Source organism: Trichoplusia ni, chromosome 13 (assembly GCF_003590095.1).
Source record: "Trichoplusia ni isolate ovarian cell line Hi5 chromosome 13, tn1, whole genome shotgun sequence".
Lineage (NCBI taxonomy): Eukaryota > Metazoa > Arthropoda > Insecta > Lepidoptera > Noctuidae > Trichoplusia > Trichoplusia ni.
The window spans coordinates 2,080,418-2,101,580 of NC_039490.1; the positions used below are offsets into that span (position 1 = coordinate 2,080,418).

At 33.8% G+C, this 21,163-nt stretch overlaps 1 protein-coding gene across 3 annotated transcripts in view; it reads right to left on the minus strand.

Annotated features, from left to right (window-relative positions):
• LOC113500167 (brain tumor protein) overlaps positions 1–21,163 on the minus strand; it is an 83,931-nt gene that overhangs the window by 38,469 nt on the left and 24,299 nt on the right. The gene's annotated exons all lie outside the window — the stretch shown is intronic.

A 21,163-nucleotide genomic window follows, 5' to 3' on the forward strand; every position in this document is an offset into this window, starting at 1 on the left:
CGGTCAAAAAGGTTTTATTTATAGACACAATTCAAACTTATCCTTTCAAAGAATTCATATTGAAAAATACAGTACTGACACAGGATACAGGCGTCACATAGCAACTTATACAGTGTCCAGTTGAGTGTGAGAATACAATGCTTTGGAGTACGAATGTTTTATATTATAACAAATACAGTTCGCGATAAAATGAGGTCACATTTGGCATTATGTATCTTTCAGAGGCGAATAAGCGTATTTTATGAGTCTCGTATTTAACATGGCTGTTTGTTATTATGATTTAAAGACAGTTTCTTATTATGAATATAAACTTATTTTTTTTCTTAGTCGTAATATATCTTTTCATTTTTATCTTAGTCGTATCGTATGAATTTATCTTTATTTTTCTTCTAAATATTTTAAGTACATTCCAGGCCGTTAGGTAAAAAGAAAAGAAAGTTAGATCAATGGGCTTTTTTGTCGATTTAATAAAGTATTCCGACAAAAATTTGAGTAAAAACACTTGAAATAGAGCTATAAAATGAAGACAAGACAATTTTAGAATTTAATAGTTATTGTAAGTGGAAACCGAACCCTAATTCCCAAATGACTATGGGAACACAACACATAATTACTTTTTACACAACACTCAGAATCATTAATAACGATAACCCCTCGTAATATTTTATTGTGCCGAGCAAGCTTTTACTACCGCACATACTAGATAAAATATCCCAAAACACATAAATTAACTAATGCGCTCTCTCTATCTTACGTGCTCTGTATATGTCTGTCTTTGTCTAAAATTAACGTCTGCAAGTCCCTTACAAAACCTTGTTGAAAAATTACCTGGTTTCCCATAGGGGGAGCTGCGAACTTTTATGGACGTATAAAGAAAATATAATTTTGTTGTGAGTGCCTGGACCTGTATTCTTGTATCATAATATATTGTTAGTTATTAGCTTGCGTAAGGAGTCCATTTGGCGAAATCCCTGCATGACGGAGTGATATCATTTTTTTGGAGAAAGAAGTTTCGGTTGGTGAATGCGTGGGGAATTTTGTATATGTGTATTACTTGGTGGGTTGCGTAAGGCAGAAAAGATTTGCTTTGCATATATCTCAAGAACAACCGCGAAGACTTATTACATGACTTATTTCATTAGAGACTTGAGACCAAAAAATATACTAATACTTTAAGTTAAGTACCAGAAAAGTTCAAGTAGGATAACTGAAGAACTCCAGGACACAGGTTCAAATAACTCAAGGCGTAAATCTATCCTTTTATTATTTTCTGGATGGATTCTAATCCGTAAATTTTAAACAAAGAAAGACCTTTATCACCTTTTCGTAAGGCAAAGGGAAATACAAAGACATCGTGTACAAGTCACTTTTTGGACACCCTCAAACAAAACAAAAATCAAGAGAGGTCAACACGCTATTATCAAGTGTAAATTCGCGACAGAAGCGTTAAAAAAAGTTTCGCAGAAAAAACAAACGATGAAAAAGTTTCCGCGACATTAGGGCGTAGTCCACAGTAACAATTTACGTAGTGACTGTCCATACGCATATCGATTGTAACGTGATCATTAGGGTGCGTCTGTCTGAACACAGCCTTGTTTGTACATCGCGACACGAATTCTGGTGTAACGACCTCGGTTTATAGAGTTTTAAGTGGCTTTATGAAGGTTCGTCACTTAGTACAAAATGAACCGTATTGCATTTACATAAGGGTTTCAATTTCTAACGTGACCGACCTCTATTTGTTTGGGCCAAGGCTGTTCTAACTCTTTAGAAATATCAATAGAGTGAGAAGTTGGTGACGGTTGGCGGTGTGTCGAGTTAAATATGTACAAATAGTGTTATAGTTAAGGGTATACCTAGTTAGTTCATTGTAATGCAAACAAACTTATTTTTGAAATTGTATTATTCATATTTTGGTAACTTTCAAGTGGCAGATAATAAAATGCTTTATTTCTCATTACATTGTAATGTATGACAAAACGTCTCATAAACCCTGAAACTTAAATTTATATTTGAAAAACAAAATCATTAATATCAATGCGGCAACGCATTAAAAAACTTCAAGCATAGATCATAAGGAAAATGGATCGACTTGGATGAATTCATACAAAGTTTGCCGACTGCATAAGCCGGGTCCTAAGTTTTTGTTCTACTAAATTATTCATGAGTGAGGCATGCCGGCGGCATTCGCCTCTGATTTCCCAGTTTTAAATATATTTATAAGCTTTTATTTATTTGAAGAGATTTATACTGACATTCTTCTTCCTTGACAAGAAAGCTACCAGTTATTATTGACTTTACAATGATGCGACGCTTCCATAGTAAACCAATTCAGCAGTTACGACCTAACAAATAAACAACTACCCTCCTTGCACTAGTCATAAAACGGAGTAATTTCATACGAAGTATATTTGCACTATGAATGTTGCATGAAAAGTTAATAAAATGAGGTAATCCTTCAAAACTGTTTAACACAGCGCATGTCCGACGAGTGCACATAATTACTTAAAACGGTAGCAAAAAGCAATGAAAAACGTCTTTGAGTGACCCAATTTGCATACACTAGCTTAATTATAACACAAAATTTAACATTTTATTTCAAAGCGTTGATTATTACTGAATAAAATCTACTGAAGCATTATTTTCATTTCAGCAACATAGCTTATTATAAATTGAATTACGTAGCGATAACAAAGGATTATTCTGCGCAACGATTTTCTTTTACCCGTTTTACTGAAAATGACATTGCATTCTATCTACCAATTATTCAATTTGAAACCGGAGGGTGAGATTAAATGGCACAAATTAAACCGTTTAAATAACGCTTCAACGGCCATTTTAGATTCCGAACTGTCACTTTTGGCGCGCATTTTGACGACCAATTAGCGTTCCGAATTTGAAAGTGTTTGTGTGGAATGTTTTAATTGAAACAGTGAACAGATGAACGAGTGAACAAGTCGTGACGCAGTCGTTGTGCGAGTGGGGTGCAATTTGTTCCGGCGATCGTTTTCTGCTTGGCCACCCGGCGTTGACGCTATCGTCTTCATTTTTCAAAGATCATTAGTTGCCAGCGCCATTATGGCTGAATGTTTATTTCCTTTGCGTACTTTTCAATTTTAATGTCTCTGAGAGAAACGGAGTCGTTCACTTTTGTATATTATTTACTACCGTAAATAACACTAATGGAATAACCCAGGATTATATAAAAACACGACGATGAATCATCTAAAAATGCTTCTATAAAACAGCTTAGTAATATTATTATTACAATACACTTTGGACACGGTCAAGCAAAAATGTATTTAATCGCACTACATTTAGAGTACCTGATACCTTATTTAGTACACAACGTAGTACTGTAGGACATCTTTATTACTTTCCAACCCCTTGCGATAGTGGATTAAGAGCATCTCTTTCACACCTGGTAGTTTTATAACGAGTGTGAGGGGGTCGGATATATTAGGCTTAGAGAATACAAAAGGCAAATTGGTTTTGCTAGGCTCCCCTTATTCGCACCCCAGCTTGCATGACACGTGGCCTGTTTTGGGGATGATTTTGAACAGGGGAACTTACTAAAGCTGTATTTTATACAGCTCGGTAGGTTTAATTTTTTTTTATTGTTGCTTGTTGGTTCTTATTATTATTAGAACTGTTTACAATTCGGGATGAAAATGGTGGCAGACGGTCTATGGGAGATTTAATTGAATGAAGCATTCGTTGGAAGTCTGAATCGTGTTTCAGAAGTTAAGCTTGTTTCAAATTAGGTACATATTATTAAGGCAACATTATTTTACTTTCTTTTATCTAGGAGCTCGAAGTAAATTATTCAATTTTATTTTTCCAAATCGAAGTCGTCTGTTAAAATACACATTGCTTTTAACAGATACAGATTAAGTTCGTTCTTATGTCCAAACGTTTACTTGAAAGAATATGAGTTCAATCAACATACTACAAACATCACACATTACAAATCGGGACAAAAAATAATTCCAGCTTAAAATTCCAATTTCAATATTTTACTAAGGCGTGACGTCATCGCTCATGCGAAGTAATCATTGTATTTAATCAGCGGCCGGTCACGTGCCGGGATAGGGACAGAGGGGTAGTTTATTTTGGCCTATTGTGTACCAACTGTTAGGTACAGAAAGTTTTGGTGATACGAATCTTCTGTGATTAGTACAGTAATTGGTTTCGAGTTTTAATTGCAGACTGTGTTGATGGTTATGTGTTTTTTGTTAGATTTCTCTATACTTTGAGTACAGTGTGGATATAAATTACTTACCTACTTTTCTCTAAGATAAGCAATGTGTATTTCAATAATTACATCTTAAATTAATCATCCCATAATAATTTTGGTTATATAATCGTTTTTATTTTAGACATATTTAGTTCCACAATGTAGACTGCCAATTTATAACTACTTCCCTTATAACGGGTTGCTGTTAGAGATTTCTTAAGGAATAACACACTTGTACATATTTTCTTTTATATGTGTTTATTTTACTATTTCAGGTGTAAATAAACTATTAAACAAATAAACGTAATACGTTTTATAGAGTAAATAAATTTCCCAATAGCCTGCCAAATAAATGGAATAACACTAAAAGTCGCAGTAACTAAAGGTATCGAAAATTCAACAGATTGTCACGAAGTAACTTCTATTTACTGAATGGGATTTAATATAAGCTTTATCCATAAATAAAATACCTTAAAAGCGAGAATAGAAAGGATGAAATAGATTCCGCTTCAGCGATACCGAAAGGGACATTAATTTTCTGCCTACTTAAATTGCTAGAGATGGAGTAAGATAGAAGATTGCAGCGATTTTGTGCTTTCACAGGTTTAAATAGATTTTTGGTACGGTAAATTCTTTTTAGCTAACTGATTTTTTTGAAGGAATACCTAGTTCTTTAATGCATGCGTATTTCTCGCGCTAGGTCTGATTGTTTTATGGTTTTTGTATAAAATTTATATTTAAAATATGAGGTATGTTATTTTCTTTAAAGAAAATTGTAAATAAAAAGCTATTGGCCGAAAACGTGAGTTTATTTTATCATTTAGTTTTAAACTTTTACGAAACTGTTGTTAAATTCTGAAAGAAGCGTCATTTTTCACCATTTATTTCATATGTTTTTTTTTTATATAAGTAAAGTGTTTTGATGGTTTTCCGCCGTTTTCTCTTGCAAGGCCCATACAACACGATTTGCAAGCTTCCTTTTACGCTTAACTTGTCGTTAACATATAGATTTTTGAGATATTCCAATAAATTCGTCTTAATGCTGTGCCCTACAGAGATTTTTCGATTTAAATCGTTTTTTCAGGATCTTGATTTGAGATTAGAGAGATTATTTGTACATGCTTTGCATTAAGAACGAAATATACGATAAAAACAAAGTACTGTTTGATTCATTTAATTATTAATATAAATTTAATATTTCAGAAGTATGAGTTCAATATTCCTTTTTATTGCTTCACAGACTTTAATGTTTAACCTCTTAATACTTACACAATAATCCAATAAAACATAATTGATGAACCTCAAATTGAATAAAAGTTTCGCAACATAAATCAATACTAGCCCTGGTATTTACAACTCCTGAAATGAGCCTCTTAACTTTACCCTTAAACCGGCCGAAACAATATTGAAAGAATTCACCAACTTCATAAACAATTCATTTAATTTAAAATTTAATTGATGGATAATTAAAAGACCGTACTTGAGCTACAAATATTTTCCTGAATAATTTCCCGTTAAAAGTTTATTCTTTTTATTATTTGAGTTTGGAATAAACGAGGTTTATAGACAATTTTTGAATTTAAATAACGGTTTTTACGTTCGATTGTCATTAAGTTTTTGCAAGGTTTTTGTAACGGCAGTAATATTAAATTTTATTTTTACGACGCTACATTTTACAAGCATAGGGTGTTTTACCAAAACTCAACCCTTATTATTATGGGTCTCACACTTCTAATCCAAGTTACGGGATCCTAAAAATTCGTCGATTCGTATCTTTTTTAATTGAATAAGCCTCCGTCGGATCATGTGACGCAATACCTCATCGTTTTGAATATCTCATGTAATATTAACGCACAAGATGTTGAGAATCCTTATTAAAATTGAAAAAAATTACATACGATCCCGTTTTGGCAGATTAACTTTTTATTTCAGCTCAGCTACTTACCTGCAAAGAAAGAAAAATGGTTAAATTTGGGACAAATTTTTCGTACATGGAATCAAATTAGAATAAGGCCTATTTTCATGTTTAGTAATGAATGTATGCTGCTGACTTATTCATTCAATTATGGTAGGACAAAAAATAATACTGAATTTTTACAAAAAATCTAAGATAACAGTTTAAAACATAAAGTGCAATTTACAAACGGCTTACGTAACTTGTTTTCGTACTCAAACCAAAGGATCAATAAGATGGGTAGAAAGACAAATAGAAAATTAATAAAACATTCCTTTCGAAGGAAAATTATTTGCGGAAAAATTAATTACTTTCCGAAGAATTCTTATTACGAACCCGACCTCCGATATGAGCTTTCGATTGGAGTTTGAAAATTACTTGTACCACGGAAATGCGGTGACAAAACCAATTATCTGGTAACTAATTATAATTATTTCCTTCGAAGAGTAATTATAAACAGGAATCTAGTTAACTTTAGTAAAACGGAGTAAAATTGGAATGCGTTTATTACAACGCTAAATGAAGTTTCAAAACTAAACGTTCGAAATAATATTCGAAATTTGAAACTAGAGTTCGATAATTGGTTTTTACTTCACTGGACTTTTTTAAATTGGCATAAAATCTGCGCAAATCTCTGGCCTCACTCCAAACAGTTTTTCTTTTGCACTTAAAAGAAAAGGTGAAACTAAGTGAACAGTGGAAATTCTATTGCCTTGGGGTATAAAGGGGCTCTTTGGAACGCTTTGTGCCCCAAACCCGTAGAATAATGGTATCGAAATAGGATCGATTCGAACGCGACAAAGCTCAAGAGGATTTTCAATTCAGACCAAGTATGTTATGTTTGTAGTGTTTGATTGTACAAGACTTCTATTACGTGTGACTGTGACGTGTGACTCGAACTATTTTGTTACGCAACGCAATACAAAGAAATATATGAGGAAACAAATAAAACAAGAGCTGCGAAACTTATGAATGTAATTTTATATGAGCTTTTGATATAAGAATGTAATTTCAGAACGACATTTGTTGTTTAACGTTCAGTTTAAGTTTCATATGTTATATTATACAAAGTTTCTGCTTATTGGTGTATACAGATAGTACAGTAACAGCATACGTCAGTTTCGTCTTCATAAACTTTTAGCACACAATGAAAACATTAGGACAGAGATGGAACTATCCCAAAAGGAACGCACATTACTAAGGCTTTACAACCACAAGTTAATCACCTGGCTGTGCCTACCTTGTTAATGTTTACGGTTACGACAAAAGCTCTAATTCCATGTAGGTATACACCGTACAGCTTATGGCCATATTAAACTCAACCTTGACCCGAACCAATATTTGATCAAGTAACTTGAAAGCTTGCAAACAAACGAAACGCGACGCCAAATAAACCCAAATTGTACAATGAAAAACGATATTGACGGTTTAGGGGTTTTTCCTAAGCAGAATTACGATCCTTTGTTTGGGGCAAGGGATGATACTCGATGCGACACCCAGATAAATAGTGTGACTTGCAAAATTCCAAATCTCGTGTACGATTTTCGTTCCGTTTTCGATTTCGATAGAATCCAATTTTTGATAAGCTTACTATAAGTTCTTTCAAGGTCTTTCAGCCTTTTATATTTCGAGAAGATCTTAAACTAAGCTACAAGATGTGTGACGAGACTTGAAGTAACAAAAGTCGTGTCTTTATGATATCAAAACATCTCATTTGCGAAAGTAGAGCCGAGATGCCGACGTCGTTAGACCGATGTAATATTTTATGAAGTTGTACAAAGGCGATCCGACAGGAAACGGAATGGTCTGCAACGACGAATGGCGTCGGTACAAAATATACTGTTTCTTTAAAGAACTTGAGGTCTCCACCAAATTAAGGGAGCCTGGCTCTTTGTGACGAGGCGAGATAGGAACAATGCCCGTACTTAATTTGGAGACTGTTGTCTTGTCTTATGTACAAATCTTATGAACAAGCAGGAATTTCTTTGTCAATATTGCTATTGAGAGGTTTAATGAGACTTTATTATGGACTCAGTATAAATGTACAACTTATGTACTAATAGAAAGAAATACGTAGGTAATTTACATTTTTTTAAAATGCTACCAGCCAGAATCAACATACCATAAGATTCGATCTTTAATTTAAAAATAGAACAAAAGAGTAACGACAAAATAAAATACTGGTCTTTCAAAAGCAAAGATTTATGAAACTAGTTCTAGATTCGAATATTGAATACAAAGGATGGAGAAAGGAATATCTTTGCTATATGTGTTCATGCATGTGTGCATAAAATCCAATGGCTAGAAAAAATACAGGATTGAAACTAACCGCACAGAGGGAAGTGGAGTATTTTGTACGTGACAAAGCTTCACCTGTTGATCAACCTAGATACTAAGGTTGCAAAATTCTAATATTATTACTTGTTCTTTATTGACAAATGGCGTATTTTATACTATTAAATTGAAGATGTTAATAAGTTTATAGGATTATTTCTTTATTCTATTATCAGAATTTCTTGACGGCTAGCGGATGTCAGACTGTTAAAAGTTGGAAGAAATATACCTACTGCATTTAATTAAGTTACAGAAATGAAGTAAAGCAGAAATTACTAAGAAGTAGGAATAATTTAAAATATACCCATAAAGATCTAAGTGGTTGGGAATGCTAAAAAAGCATTCATAACAAGCTTAAATAGTAAAACGACAAGCAATTTACTCGAGAACGTTCAAAGAAATAAGTTCAAGTTCACGTTTTATTTTCCCAACACTATTTATCGGAAGGCACTTTGCTCGTGTATTTCCAAAGATACAAATTGTCGCTGCTAGGGAGAACGACAACAAACTGATACTATTCGATATTTTCTATATTTAGTATCGAGAACCATGTTGTCATCTGTACGACGGTTACAACAATCGATTTATTAGACTTTTAAATTTTAAACTTGTTATATCATCCTGTATATGATTTAGGTTATGTTTGAACTTTAAATCAAAATTGGAATACGTAGTTCCTTTTGTGTTCGGAATTCAAACTGATATTTGTTTTTTCATATTAACGTAGGGATGAACTGTTCAAAATTCCAGATAATACATCGCTTTGCATAAGTTGCTTACGTTCAGTATATCTAACTTAACTTTTGTTTTAAACAAATGAATAAGCTTTTGCATTCGTATACCCAGTTCTTTCACCTTTAACATAACATTGATAAAATGCTGTATCGATCACGCTATCTAAAGTAGGTACAGTCGCCAACAACGTAATTTTACCCGCCAGTCCAGTTCATGATTTATCTATAATGTCACTAGCCTTTTATCCAAATAAGGCGAGCCTTGCCCAAACAACTGTAGGGGCCAGTGTACACCACTTGTTGCTATAGCTATTTATAGCTTCAACCTATTTGTACACTCAGCTTTATAAATAGACTTTGAATTACAGCTCGATTTTACTGGTATTGAGGTCGTTATTTGTAATCAACAATACTTCTTTTGGTAATACTCATTATAACCGAAATTACGTTGCTTTTAATTACTTTTTTTTTCTCATAATATTGCCAATAGCCAATTTTAACCAGTTGGAGGGCTATAGGGTATAAATTATAATTGGATATTATAATTCTTATTAATATATCATTAAACACTAATATCTTTTGTCTATTACGACAGATTTACGGTTTACGGGAGACGGTTTTAATATCTAAATATATACAAAAAAAACTCATTATATTTCAATAACTGATTGATTTTCATAATCCCTAGAACGAAATGAAAACATATAAAAATGCTTTTAGCGGCTCAAGACAAGCGGACCGTGCAAATCGTTACTGGGGCGCGTATCACACTACGTGATTCCGAATAAAGCGGACCGATATCTCGATATGCGAACGAGTACAAATTAAAATCGATGGTAAGCGACGCGATGCCAAATGGCGTAGAAAACGGCCCAACTTGATAATGTATAACTAGGGGTGCGAATTTCCGGGTTTTATTACGTTAAGTTATTCCATATTTATGAACGATTTTGCACGTTAAAAGTAGATTTAATTACCTACAATTGATTTCGGAACATTAATTAAATCACCATGTAGGTTGATATTGTGAGGTAATGGGCTAAAATTTAGTGTCATTTACGATACGAGTTTACGTAGCGTGGTAATCTAAATATTGTGTTTGGTACTAATTGCTGGTAATGGAAAACAAACAAAATCGAACACAGCTCACACAACCCTACCAATAATATTTCTCGTTTAAAACTCGGTCCATCGCTTCAGTTATCACCAAATCTAATGTCGATTGAAAAACTTATATCGAGCGTAACTTTAAAATATCGCTTTTCGAATTTCGAACCGAGTTCGGTTGAATAATTCGCGTTAATTCGTCTATAATATATCGATAAAATGTGTTGTCGAACTTTAATTGAACGAAATCACTTTGAATTGTTTTCGAATTTAGAATAAACATGGCTGCTAATATATTTTTAAATAAAGAAAAGGCCGTTGCAAGCTTTTGTTTGCTGTTAATTTTTTATTTTCACACTGAATTTAAATGAAGTATAAAAACTATCGAACAGCAAATTGCACTTGTTTTTATGAAAAGTACAACAATGTAACAGCACAGTTACATATTAATGTGACATTTAATTTACACATTAACTGCTAACTAAAGCAAACATGTATATCGTGGAACAACGGTAATATGTTAAAACGTCACAAATAACATTAACATGAAGAGAAAACATAAATAATTCAGGTTTGATTAACTGTTGGGAAATAAACGCAATGCAGTACGGTCTGGGATTGTACGGTCAGGAACAGAAGTTGGTAAACACTCAGATTTTCAAAATATCTATATATTTACAATCATATTCAATAAGTTTATATTATGCTACTGGCTTGTTGGTCTAGTGGTTCGATTGCCACCTAGGACAAATGTTTTTGTGATGAGCACGATCATAAGTTCTGCGACTGGGTGTAATTTATCTATATTATGTAGGCTTTTAGAAATAAGTAGGTATGTTTATCTGTTGTCTAGTATTCACAATACTTGCTTGCTTATTTTGACATGGCGCTGTCTGAATTTTGCGGACTATTTATTAGGTATCAATATAGAATTAAAACCAAGTAGGTATAGCTAAAACATAATTGTTACTGTAAAATACTACCTATAAATCGGAATGCATTAACCAACTTCTGCTTCTGACTGTACAAAGCGAATAAAAAGTGAGGTTATTTCAATTAAAACGTACACTGCGGTTGTATTCATCTCTGGGGTAGACAGGAGAGGAGGTAGTTTGTTATTTACACTAATAATGGTTTTAAATTATACTTTTTAGATCGCTATAGAATCGGTAAAATATGAAATGTTTATTGAAGGACACGTATGCTGTAAATACGACTTGATTGTTTGGAAACTATAATATATTTTATATTATAAACCCTTGAATATCCCAAAGCTGGGCAACGACCTCTCTCCTCACTTATATAGTGATACATTTGCTTTAAAAAGAGATAAACGAATAATATTTCTTGCAATCTAAATTCTAGTATTATCAAGTCATATTGACAAATATTTGTGACACAATACCTCTTTAGTAAGTACTGACGGTTAAAACCGAACGTTTTACGCCCCTTAACCGCTTTGTAAGCATTCCACACATTCAAAACGACCATAAATAGCTGAGATAACATAAACTTAGTAGTCTAGTTATAAAATCTAAAAAAATACACTTTATTACTCGACATACAAACCACATAACCACCCTCTTTCCTGTAAAACTTTAAAAAAGTAATTAATGAACTCCGTTAACGCCGGTTGTAACAACTAATGTAAGTTGAGCTGCGGTGAAGACAAGCCCTTATTCTGTTGCACGAAATGAACTTAGTTAAGGCTATTGGTGTCTCTTTCTTTTGTTCGGGATTGGAAAAGGAAGGTTATATTGATAATGACAAATTATTTACTCTCTAAATTTTCACACACAGGTGACTGATGTGATCAAAACTTAGATTAGTAATATTACTGTATTATTTGTAAGATTTTCTAAAGATAATTATTGTTATTTTTTTCTCACGTTTCATTTTAGTAAAGGAAATCAATGCATTCTTTTTTCGAACAACGGACTCAACTCTAAACTACAGCTAAGTAGGTACTTATAGTTTCGACTAGAGCTCTCATGGGTCTGCTTACACTGGTGTTAAAAGGGAAGTCGCGTCCGTTTACGGGGCATGATTTAAATACGGCGCCATGTTTTATCTGGCATCTGCAACGTGACGGAACAACTAAGCACGCTCTTTTTGACGTAATCGCGCCACCGGGGTGCGTACGACGTTTTTGAAAATACGTAATTTGTTTTTGACAATGTTATTCGGTTGGGATGAGGGTTAAACGTCAATTTGTTGTTTTTAAAATGAAGATATTGCACTAATTGATTTGTTCCTGTTCTAATAAACCGGTTATATACTGAAGAAAGTATTATAATTGACTAACGAATGCTTGTTGTACCTAATATGTTCGTTTTATTTATTCCTTCTTCTCTTTAAAGTATTCTTTGTAAATTTTGTCTTTTATCTTCTTTCAGTTCACAGTAACGAGCTTAAGAATCCATATTTTTCACTAAATTCTTTAACTACACAAGATACGCTAAAAGCCGAGATACTGATATATCATTGTCAACGAACATTAATTAAATAAAGGCAGACTTTAACTGGTACATTTTAGCTCGATAAAACAGCGTTTAATGTTCACGTAATTATATAAATTCTATCAAAATTTCGCCTCCATTTTAGCAACAAATTATAATCTCGGTATTATGTACCGTTTCAGTACTTTGAACTGACGACCTTGTAAGTTCAAGGGCTCGACTCGTAAATATACACTTGTAAAAATATACTTATTCAAATAAGTAAAATAGTTATTTTCTTGAATTAGAGATGAAATGTTAAGCTTCTTATCCTTTTTTTTCTGTAAGATAAGGTTATTGACTACAGATTTATGCATTTCTCTCTCTAACTCTACGAATTTTCTTTAGGTGTAACATTTTCATAATTTACCAATTCGAAAAATATATATAAAACCACAACAAAAATAATCCTGGAAATAAACAGAGACAGAATTCGACCTTTAAAATACGGAAAACCGTTACTTTTTTTTTAACGCTTTTATCACGTCTTGTCACGGTAACAGCCCATTAATCCAACGAGGGTTTCGACTAAATTAAAAACGTTTCAAACGGCTAATGGTCTAAGTTTCGCCACATCCGACCGCAGGAAAAGTAGACGATTAAGTTTAAGATAAAATAATTATATTAATACAAACAAAAACGAATAATACTTGCAATAGTTACTTTCATAGTGGAGTGTTATCTATGGACCCCTTTGATGAAAGACGAATAATGAATGAAGGGGGTAATGAAAGAGACAGTCTGAGTAATAACAATAAAATGCAATCACCAATCTCTTTGTTGAACATTTTGTTTATGAATAGCTTTAATTAGACGACGAATATTCGCTACGTAATAACAATACTTAACATTAAGTTACGAGATACTTCCTAGAGTATAAGTATATACTGTGAAATTTATTGATACACAAAATGCTGAACCCCTATAAAAAATTCGATTATAATATAAATTTCACTCAAAAACATTAAGGGGAGGTCTACCAGTACCCAATTAAAATCAGAACAAAGCGCGCGGCCTTGCACCGACGAACTGAGCGCGAATTTACCAAAATTCATCTACATTTTGATTAGAATTACTTTCGTGATAGAACGGGAGTCGATTATTCGAGATTTTTCTACCTCAAGTATTTATATTATCATGTTTACGAGGGGCATGATATTGCGCAGATGGGAAACCAACGGATCGCAATTTAGGTTACTTATGTAAAGAATATAACTATAAACATCTAGAAAATATGGGATTCAAGCCTTTTCTCGATGTTTATTTTTGTTCGGCTTCAACCCTCGATAAATTTATATTTTGTCAGTGCATACAATATTAAAAACTCTTTTTTACGCCAGGATGGATGCAGAACTGTAGGTAGCTACGTGGCGAGACGAATAGTGAATACGTAATTAGTACGCGGAAGGGTACAAAGGGAGCTAATATAACGCTTCAGAGTAAATGAACATTTTATGCTGAAATAAAAACTAAACCACATTTTCCATTTACAACTCCCGAGTTAATATCAAGGCTCGGTAAACATTCCATTTTGCGTACCCCTTCGTTCCGACGCGACGTGAGTTCGTCAACTTAATTTTACAACTCCGGAACACGTAAGCGTGATATAGTTAAATTCTGTATTATTTATTGTTGGGTTGCGGCTTATGAAGTGCTAGACGCCGCCGCCGTCGCGCCGGTCGGCTGTGCCTCGCGCATAACTTTGTAACACGATAAATGTTCGACGTATTGAGACAGTACCTTTCTTTATTAATAACTTGAACGACTTTTTTCGTTGATACATTCTGCCCGAAGGACGGCGACATTTGTGCTTGTACTTTTTAATAAAATTATTCAAAAGTCGGATTAAAAACAGTGTTTTATTAAATATTTTGAGTACCGCTCTTTTAAGAATGTTGTTAAGACGATGGCAATGCATAGTTAGAAAAAAATCGTTGAAAGGTGAACTCAAATCCTTATAACATCGCCTAATCTAAATTACCACTACAAAACGAACAAAATTAACATAATAAAGTTCAACGACTTCTAACAATCTTAACAAAGGCCGTTTAAAATTTAAATCGATCCTAGAATCATATCGGGTCTACGAGCACAATGGGTATAACAAACTCCTATTTAGCAACCACCCTAAAAATACTACAAACAATCAAAGGTAACACAAAAGGTCATGAAATATTAACAAAGGGGACCGTTAGCCGCCATTTTAAGACAGGTCTAGTCCCAAGAAATTGTTAATAGACACCTGATCGTGAGAAAGTAATAGAAAAAGCAATCTTAGGGGTCATACAAAGGTATGCCTTGGTAAAGTCAACGGTTCGCCTTACCTATCCCTAGCCATAAAAGGGCTTTTTATTTTTCTATTGTCGCATAACTAATTTGTGTGAGATGGTCTTTATATTTTTCGTGAGAATCTTAATAACGGTCAAGTTTGTATCATGCAGTTTTTATTTGCATTTTAATGCAGTCTATGATAGGGATTTCTTTTTTAAAATTTAAAATATTCTCATACTTTGAACTATTAAGGATTTTTGTGGTATTTTTTGTATGTACTTTCACCGCATACCCGCAGGTAAGTATTACGACACCTTTAGACCCTTATAGAACACATTATAACAAGGAGCTTCGTAAGTTTACCATTAATCGCCGAAGTTTGTAATCATGGATCTTAATATCGAATTTTAAGTACAAAATTACATGTTAAATCTCATTCGATAACTCATATATTACTCGATAACTCGGTTAGAGCTTCCGCACGCCTACGTCACACGCTTCGAATACATAACTTAGTTGCCTACTAATTGTGTTAGGGGCCGTTGCCGGCGAAATACGAAGAAATGGTATTTGATAACGTTTTAGTAAGTTCTGATATTTGTCATGACTTTTTGAGATTTAGATTTAGTCGAGTTTTCTTTGGTAGTAGTAACAATTAAAACAGTCTTAGAATTTAAGTATTTATACCCCTGAGTTTGTTAACATGACATGATAACTCAATAAATAGTTTCTACATGAAATGTAAGCCGAATAAAGAAAAAACTTGTTCCTTGACATCAAAACTAGGATATCACAGATCAAATTGGCAAGTAGCTCTCCGTATAATATTTGACCGCATTCTGAAATATAATTTTGACATGATCACGGCTCAAGTATCAAGTGGATAGCTAATTATAATTATAAGCCAACAGTTAGTGTCGTGTGACAGTAACTTTAGTTGAGATAATATGTTTATTAATTTGTAATACCGGGTGACAATTGCTCGGATCACGTTACTCATAAAGTCTTTATTAATTCGTACTACTTATGAGATTTTAAAGGTTACTACCGACGGAATGGTTTTCTTCTGAAACGCGACACTAGCGCCGAATTCGTGTAGTGGCGAGATGAAACAACGCACGATCTACAGCTAATAAACGACGTTGATAACAGGACTTGATAGGGAATCGAATGACTTTAAAAACAGTAGCAAACCATTGCTGTCGAAAAACGAGATGCTGCTAGCGGCAGTTGTACTGTGTAGCCTGCCCTCTCGCTTCCACGATTATAGTACTATAGCTTCTCATGTTTATAGTACAGGTATCGCCATGAAAGTTTTGGTATTCAAAGTATCTACACAGCGGAATTTCCACGTGTTAAAAGTATGCGGGAGCCTTCATTATGTCTAAAGGTCTATTCAATAAAATGCGGGATAACTGTCTCACAAGCTTTTGAAGTATCCTTAAAAGCAATATAAAAACTTTATTCAGTTAAAGAAGCTTTCAACAGACTATGAAAAAAATATTATTCGGATTCAACAATAAACATTCAAGAGTATACTGATATCATCTAGACGGTAGTAAACGTTCATCTAAAGGCAAATAATCATTAAAAGCAAAACCGGCAAAAGGTTCACGATCAATTGATTTAAATAAACCTAATTGAATACTTTTACTGCACGCAAAGGTCCAAGAATCTTCGCAACATCTATAGAACCTCTTACGGCGAAATGAACGTAATTAATTTGATTAATCTAGAGAGACGCCTCTGAGGCATACCGGCTATGAGTAATGGTGGATATTCTTTTTTCTTCCCCATGATCTATAGTTCCTTCAGCCCTTATATTAATGAACGAGATTCCATGGTTTTCTACACAATTTTGGAAAAGCGTGTGGGCAGTCACGATGTTAGATACGTAGTTAGAAAATCTGCAAAACTTGTATAAGTTTCCAAAATACATTGCGAGGTTGCATCGAAAATATTTGGGATATGATATTGGAAGTTGAAACTGCAGTAAAATTATTAAGCATATTTAGCCCGATAGAATCTTGAAATAGGAATATGATTAGTAAATTCTACCCAATGAAATTGCTAAATTAAATCAAATAGTATTTGTTTGTTAGTGTTTATAGAGACAATATTTCTATTAATTTCTAGGAATACGTCTCCTAGTTACGTTGTTCTTGGAATCTAGTATCTTAATGGAAGCTTTCTAGAAAACTAAATATAGAACAAGTTCGCCTATTCGTCTGAATTAGAGAAAATTGTGATATCGTGTTGCGTGATGTTACAAATATTTTGTTCCTAACCCAATATTTTTGTGTACAGTTTTAGCTGCTATTTCTACTACTGTTTGCTTTGTACGTATAGCTAAATAAAAGCACATTGTGCCAATAAATCAAATCCGATGCAACATTTCCATAATTTCAATTTGAAACATATTACACAAATATGTGAGAAGGTTCAATTTCATATTCCTAAAATGAGTATATTAGGCCCCAATCAATTAAGCTTAGCCATCAACAATGTCGTTGTTCCCATACACAACAACATTTTAACCGTATTAAACATCCCACCATTGTTTTTCAGTATCGCTAATACCGATAATGGAATTACTCCACATGCCAATTAAATAAGAGTGGGCTCAACGGACCGGTAGAAAAGGTATTATATTCACATGAATATTAAAAATGAAATTATTCAAAAGAGGATTACTCAAGAAAAAATAAGAGCATCAGAATGGGACCATTTAAAAGCGTTTAATGATATTACCTGTGACGGTCTTAAAGGTACAATAGACCTTAAACGAACAGGTAAGAATAAAAACAGAGTTACGCTTGCAGCTGTGAAACTACAACATCAAAGTAATAAAAAGGGTGAAGTTTATTTTTCAAACGAAAAAGTAAGTTGGTTAGCGTCTAGGAATGTTTGGCTGAGTAATACGAGTCGAGAAATTGTCAAGGGACGAGTAATTTTGATTTCATTTACACCCAAACAAGAAAAATCTAGTCGAGACTTGTTAAACTCGGAATAAACAGAACGAAAATACGTAGTTTTCTCCAATTTATTTGTGTTAAATCTCGCTAGTGTAGTACTCAGTTTTATTGTTGAATGTAATAAGAACAAGAATGGTGATAAAAACTGTTGAGTAACGTGAATGTAAGAAAAAACGCGACCTGTGCATACTTGAGTGAATTCATTGAAAAAACAAGACTTATTTGCATCACTTGCTTTTTTAGGTTAAGATCTTACCGTGGGAATTATTGTATGCGTTATATTAAGAGGACGTTTTTGTCTGAGATATCGATATATATTTTATATTATTTTTTTACACCTTTTACACAGAATACGTGATAACTTCCCTTTTTATTAATCCCTCATGTGTACATAGAAACTACAATACTTCAGTAAAAACAATAGCACCTGAAGTTCCAAACAAAGCGTTAAATAAAACGCCTTACAACTTCGTAAATAAAGTAACAACAACGCAAATCATTGCTCCAATATTAATGTAAGGCGCGCTACACGTGTAAGGTATTAATAAATCTTAGAATAAACATTAAATTGTTATACCTGCGTGGTTCTCCTTTCGTCATTCATTAATGGCTTTTGGGAGCGAGGCTCACGATTTTGATAAAGTTGAATAGGCCAAGCACGACGCTCACTAGGCCAGCTCAACTTTTGTGCAGCGTTAAAAGAGTTACGCATGAAAAGACGTTAAATAAGTGGGCAGTTACTGGCGGGAAATGTACCCGGGAGCGGGAACAAGTTTGAGAGTGTACACAACAATTCTTTTGATAGATCGAGCTTCAAAGAGGCAACTCTTCAAAGAAAACAAACTGTCTTTTGTGACATGTTCATTTTATAAAAGATGTATTTTCTATAGAATAATACTCATGCGAAATACTGGCTTTCTGACGTTGTCATGAATTAAGCCAAGTAAACGTACAAATTGGAAGGATTTAACGATACGCTATATATCTGTTTATTTGACCGAGCTTTGAAGCGCTGATCGGATTACTCGGAACTGCACCCGTAACTAGATTTTAAGCGAATCCTATAAAAGTTTTTGGAAGTCAACTATCGAGGGACCCGAACTTATTTACGATGCCCGTGGGCGGTGAAATAGATATACTATTTATGTTCCAATCTTTTAACCTTTAGGCATCAGACCCACTCAGGAGTTTGCTTCGGGCGTTGCTAATCAGACGTGCGTACATGACAGTTCGTGATTGACTGTCTTCAAGTTGGTATCATAATTTTATATACTTTAATAACCAACTTAGTTTCGGTAAAAATTCTTCATAGTACAATTATTAGTTTTTAGGAGACTGCAAAATTCAGACGTGATATAAATATCAATACTATTTTCAGCTCCAGAATAAAATGTTTCTACATCTTGCAATCATTTGGTGATTGGAACAACAGACGAGGGATCATTAGAACACACGAATGCACACGACCATAAATCCAATGAAACTCGAAATGTCATCGTCGAAATTCAATTACGTGGTAATGAAGCAAACGTTGTTGATACAGTTTAGTTGCGGTCGTAATCCGAACGAGTCTTACGATCGCGTGATAGTTCGAACATTACTAGCTCTATATCTGGTAATGGTGAGGACATGGATGTAGTTACAGCAGTTATCGAAGATTTATATGCGGTAACAACGATTGACACTGTACTTTGCGGAATAGACTTGCAGAATTTTGATGTTCGTCTTATAGTAGATTGAGGAATCAGACCTTGTTTTGTTTTTGTAGTTCGTGTTCTTTTCTCACGGATGGATGGAATTTGATAGTTTGCTAAAACATTGATTCCTTTAACTCTATTCAAGCTTAGTACTGGAATTCAATCAGTCGTCTAAACCCGGATCTAGTAGTTGAATCCAATCAAAATCTCGAACTATCTCGATTCTGATGATATTGGGTTTCGCATTAATTTTCGATGGGAACTCAAAACAATGGCTAACTCTCCCGACCTTACAGTCACAGTCAAGCCTGGGTTTACTATTCAGATTTCAGTTAGTCGTTCGGCCGGATTTGATTAATGGCTCCGGCAAATATCACAGCACACTTCGTTACGACTGCGGATTTCCGGAGAACTGTACTGCGAAACAAGTCATTCGAGAAGAGTTAGGATCTGAATGGACCGCTATGGGTAAATTATGACCGGCAGTCTTAAAGATGTCTGAATGAAGTTACTTTGTTGCTTGTCTTTCAATTTTTGTAGGTTTTTTGTCGGTCTTTGTGTTTAACTTCTGTAACTATGCCTCTAAGTTTTAGATTTGTTTCTATTAGAAATTATGAGGCCGATTTTGAAAGTACAAAAATAAAGCTCTTAAAATCTTTTGTTCCAAAATATAAATGTTGTAGAAAATATAAGCTAGGCTGAACCATGGTCGGGAAAGTGGAATTTTCAAAAGTCACGATTCGTCACAGAGCTTTACCTAATCGAAAGATATAAATTGCGCCAAAATCTAACTTAAAATGTCAGTTAAAATATATCACCCAGTCAATAAGCGGCAGCATAAAATTTAATTAACAGATATTTCAATTACTTCCTGGTTCGAATGCAAAAGCCCTTACATTTAATACAATTTCCAGTAGAAACTTGTTACTTTATCTGTTAGAACTCCGAACAAACAGCACTTGATTAAAACAGCAACATTAAAGTATACAACACAATATAATACGTTTAAATCAAGTTGGTCACGAAAGATAAACCAGTTGATTGGGCAATATATCTTTTCAATTTATACGGGGTATAAAAACGTCGCGCAGTTTGAGTTCAGTGACGTTTATTGGAGACCACCGATTGAAATGGTTTGATGTCGTCATCATGAGGCCTTGGAGCCGAATATACCTATTTTTTTTTAATAAATTATGCGTAACGTAATATGTATTAAGGCGTGTTAAAAGTTCCCAATACACGTATAACGAGTTACCGGAACAGCAGGTTGTGTTATGTGTTATATAATAAGGCCGGTATCTTTTATTGATGGTATAACGTAAATAATATACTGCAACACATTGACTTCACTCGTAA